Source organism: Panthera onca, chromosome D3 (assembly GCF_046562875.1).
Source record: "Panthera onca isolate mPanOnc1 chromosome D3, mPanOnc1 haplotype 2, whole genome shotgun sequence".
NCBI lineage: Eukaryota > Metazoa > Chordata > Mammalia > Carnivora > Felidae > Panthera > Panthera onca.
In genome coordinates, this window is record NC_138350.1 from 87,477,046 (window position 1) to 87,481,974 (window position 4,929).

Genomic DNA, 4,929 nt, shown 5'->3' on the forward strand with positions numbered 1-4,929 from the left:
ACAATCTTCGCTGAAAATCCAGCCCCTTGTCACTCCTTTGTGCCAAGGTAATTCAGATGCAATGGATGAAGACTAGATTAGACCATGATCCACTGATCATAGCTTTCTGTTGGGTTTATAGCACCAGATGGCTTAATTATTCTCAACAGTTCTCAATCTCTGTCTGTCAGGGAGACCAGATGTAATTTCTACCTTCTGGAGAAATAGATGCCTACGATTGAATACAAGAAATAAAATATGAAACAGACCCAAGAATTGAGGTGAGTTAGTAGAAGTAAGTCCACGTACAAAGCAAAGTCCGTATCACCTCCCTCTTCCCTGATAGCAAGGGTTCAGTGCTGGCACAGCTGGAGGCACATGGGAAGCATTTTGACAGAGGTAAGTTGTGGCTACACCCATTCGTTTATATTCAATGTTCGCACACTCACAAACACACACATATTTGTGATTAGCTAATAAAACACACACAATTCATGTTTTCTACCAGTGCAATTTGATTGCACGTTTATTTTTTGTGTCTTAAGTTAGACATTGAGTAATGTCCCAATGTATTCATTGGGTTAATAGCTTGTAAAATACGCCAAAAGGCTAGATAAGGTCCTCCATCCAGCTCTGTTTGTGATGGACTTCACATCATGCCTTACTTGTGTCTTGATTTAGATCCATCTTCTAAGGGTTTGACTAATTCTAGCATGCCTTCTGTCTTCTCCAGCAACTCACCACACAAGGCAAACAGAAATAAAACTGTAAAAAAAAGGGCTATTATATCTTAACCTTCATGTGTTAAAACAATGGAAATTCCCCATATCTGTCCCATTCCACTTCAGTACGTTCAAGGTTGGCTCATGAGCCCTAGTCTGCCATATGTCTGCCAAATACCCAACCACATTCAGCGTGGGAGGAGAGGTCGCAGGGAGCCTTTTGGTCGGAAGATTAATGGATGTTCAGTGTATTCAATGTCAACACCCAAAGAGCATTCTCCTCTTCATGTGTGAAAAATGTTTTTCACTTTAGTAAACACACATTCCAATTTCTAAGGTTCCTCCTAAGCTCACCCCAGCCTACCCCTCACCATGAGTTTACCCTGGATATCCTCCAGGCTATATATTTAGCGAGGACTGCAAACTCTTGGCACACACAATGTGTGTCTTTATTTTTCTATCATCATCCCTAAGCACGCTATCCAGCCCCTAAGGAGCAATATGTAAATGTTATGGAATGAAAAGGAAACATCTACACCTTGACCACAAAAGAATGGATTTTTTTAATCAATGATGTAACTGCCTTTTCCACTGAAAGTTTATAGTTCCAGAACGAAACTATGTTACAGTATCCCTACATGGTGCTTGGGAATATGAAAAAAAATGATAGTATCACATTTTCATGTCCTGTATTTGTTTTTCAGTGATAGACGTCTCTCTAAAAGTATACCACTTATGACCTAATAATTACATGATTGCAAAAAAAAAAAAAAAGATATGTTAGCAATTCAAAGATAAATATTGATTTTAATTCAATATTTATATTTATTTTAATGTTAATTTGAAAGCCGTTAGGAATCTTTATGATCCATGCAAAACATTGTAAAAACAAACCACGTCAAAAAACATTGCAAATGAGGAATTTCAGTAGTAAGGAATCTTTGCCAATTTTTCTGGTTAATTTGGTTATATTTAAAATATTATTCTTAAGTCAGTTCCATAGCAAAGTACCCAGAGTCACAATAAAAGCTCATAGATAGTACAAAGTCAAGGAGATGGGAGGATGCTCCATATCCTACTGGTCTTTAAAGAGCATAAGAAATTTAGGGAAGCATTTTAAGATGAAAAATTAAGAGCAAACAGACTTAAGCAAAATACTCAGGAGTCCCACATCCCCAGTGCATTGCCAACATTCTCCACACTTTCCATCTCGGGCGGGGTTTGTTTTTGTTTTTGTTTTTGCCACCTGGAACAAATTCAACAAGAGAAATGAGCACTCCTGAAAAATACGAGGGGGCAATAATGAAAGTTAAGGCGTAGCCTTCGGGTCGCAAAACTGGTGGTGGCTCATTACTAAGTAGGTTCCATTGTGTTAGGATGGCTCCAGTGCAAAGCAGCGTCCTAACCCCGGGGGGTTCCTGCTGGAGGCATTAAGAAGAGGGAATGAAGATTTCTTTTCCAAATTAAGTTGTCAAGGAGCTCATTTACACTACACAGTGAGTGTATGTGGGCGAGTTGCTGAAGATGATGATTTATGAGGCTATAGACACTTAAGTGATTCTGGTGATGGAAATCCACAGCAAAATCCACTTAGGAGGACAAAACAGAGCTCCTATTATCTGTGGGAGGTAAAACCACACGGCTTTTGCCCTCACAAATTTCAAGTTACCCTACTGGGTTTGGGAATGGAAAGAAAGCTCATTTACTTAGAATTCATGTTTTGGTGTAATATTATTACACAAAAACGTATTTTTTTTTTAAACTTGATATTCATTGGATCTAATTTAAAGGAATTTTGAAAAGATGTTTCTTCTATTTTTGAAGGGAGGGTGAGGACTGGACTGACCAATCACATCACAGAGAGCTAGGTAACAAATAGACAGTTAAAATATCTAAAGGTGAATGAATTGTAGCTCTCCATCTTCAAAGGCAGTAAACCTCCCCGCAAAAAAATTATGTCTTAAAAGGCTAGGCGAATACATAAACGTACTTGATTAGTGTACGTGGCCATTAGCAGTTAACCTCTTCACAGTGTTTTCTTTAAAAAAAAAAATTCTGAGCACAAAAAATGTAAAATGATAAAACCAAAATGGAAATTGTAGCTTACCTTCCTCCACTCTCTTTGGTGTGCATGCTCTTTAAATGCCAAGAAAATTAATTTTAAGAGTCTTATGAGAACTTATAGGCTTTGATCTTACATGTTAAATATATTTGCAATATCCTATTTTAGTAGCAAAGTGTGAGTCCCCTTGACAAGTAAATTCCTATGGAAACAACGGAAAACAGAAAAACTCACTGTAGTGTTATGGTTAATCTAGTTTTACATTTTTTACAAGTGTTTCTACAGAGTGCGCGGACGAACCTTTAGAATAATTCTATGTCACCTGCTTCTATGAGTTCTAACTTTTATATACACCACCTTCAATGTAATGTAACAGCTTCTCATTCATGTGCATTAGATTATTATATACTTCCTATGCTATAGGAATGTCAGCACTACTTATTCACGCTGACATTATCTTATTGCAATATTCATTTCCTTATAAAAGATTACAAAACCACGACCCAAATTGACAGCTTATTCTCTGCTCCTTTTGCTACGTATGAGACATGCTGAAGCAGCCCGTGCTTTTGTTTTGCTTGTATAAAGGAATTCATCAAGGTCTCCCCTCACCTAGTTCCAGATTCCAGGGGAACGTGACCAATCTACGCATTTTATTTCATTCACTGATAAAAATCAGATGTATTTGTTCATGTATTTATGGGCAAATGATATACATGTTACTGCGTATGTGACGATACCAATTAATACAAATAAAATTAGGGATTCAGGAAAGGTTTTGATTTGCTTTTATGTATCTTTTTTAACTCTTCTGATGCTTGATATAACTAGATTTTCCAAAAAAAAAAAAAAATTACAACACTTTTTTCCCAAACAAGTAAATATGTAATCTCTATAGGATTCCATGAGTTTTCATGCCAATATTTGATGGCCTTTTATGACCTTTGCTTGAAGAAGTCATAGTAATCACAAACTTTGAAAATGTAAATAATTTCATGATGCATGAGTACATAAATAAAAAAATATTAAGATGCAAAAAGGGTTCAGGAATTATAGATAGTAAATACAGTTTCTCAGGACGTAGAGTTGAATCAGGGTCATATTTCAAATTAGAATAGATTTTAAGTTAAAAAATAGTATCGTTTAAAGGCATTTACACTTTAGTACGATTAACATTTGTCAGCTAGACCCACTCGCTATTATAATGCCAAAATGTTGATAACTCAATTTTTCCTCGTGTTAAAAATATTAGTTTTATATTTTTGTAAAATGTGGATATCGCATGCTGGAGTAGAAAGGTGGGCTTGAGCCACATAGGACAGTGCAAGAACATAATTCAGAATTGAGTTAGTGTGAAAATGCATAGATTTTGACATAGTCCTAATTATCATCATTCTTAAAAATCAAATTAAACTTCTGGAGTGCTACCATTTTAATAAGCTCGTGGGGAATATGGAAACTTACTTTCACATAAAAGTGTCCTCCTGTCGGATGTTCATTTTAAATACTTTTAATAAATTGCATATTGAAAAAAATCTCACTTTCTGGAAACACCCTCCCTGCCACATAATGCCTCTGGTCACCACGGTGTCCTGTAGACCTCACAGAGTGTCCCTGTGACCTCACGACAGCCTCGTGAGTTGGGCAGGAGGTGTGGGGGTTCCTGAACTGGCTCCACAGATGGGGAAACTGAGGCCCGGAGCCAGGGAAGCACGGATCAGATGGTGTATATTCCAGATGTCAGTCTTTCCTCCCCAATTAAAGGAAAACACATTTCAAATTTTGCTTGGATGATGTATATTTTTATGGACCACACACAGGAACTTCACCTCCGTCAAAGATCCTTAGCCAAACAACCCGCACAGCTGTCACGGCGGGTGACAAATGACTTTGGCAGCACGACTGTCATGGCTTCTCCCTAATGGAGAGTTTGGCATCCAGCTCAAAACAGAAATAAATAAGTAAGTAAATAAATAAATGACAGGAGTGGAATCAACAGGATGAAGCTGTTTTCCTAATATAAAACAGACTCCTGAAATATACGTCTTTTTAGCTTGATCGATTCAATAACTTATTTATTAGACAGCATAACCAAATAACAACCTGTATGTAGTAAAACTGTAAATACAAACAAATATATGCGTTACATTTTAGTAAGCAATAAAA

The 4,929-nt window shown here is 36.8% G+C and overlaps 1 long non-coding RNA gene across 1 annotated transcript; it reads right to left on the minus strand.

Moving 5' to 3' along the window:
• Window positions 1-470: 470 nt before the first annotated feature.
• LOC144613789 (uncharacterized) lies at window positions 471-4,310 on the minus strand. Its single transcript, XR_013551183.1, has 3 exons — window positions 4,228-4,310; window positions 2,809-2,965; window positions 471-744 (listed from the first exon to the last, which is right to left on the minus strand). It is a non-coding gene; the product is annotated as an uncharacterized LOC144613789 (long non-coding RNA).
• Window positions 4,311-4,929: the final 619 nt, after the last annotated feature.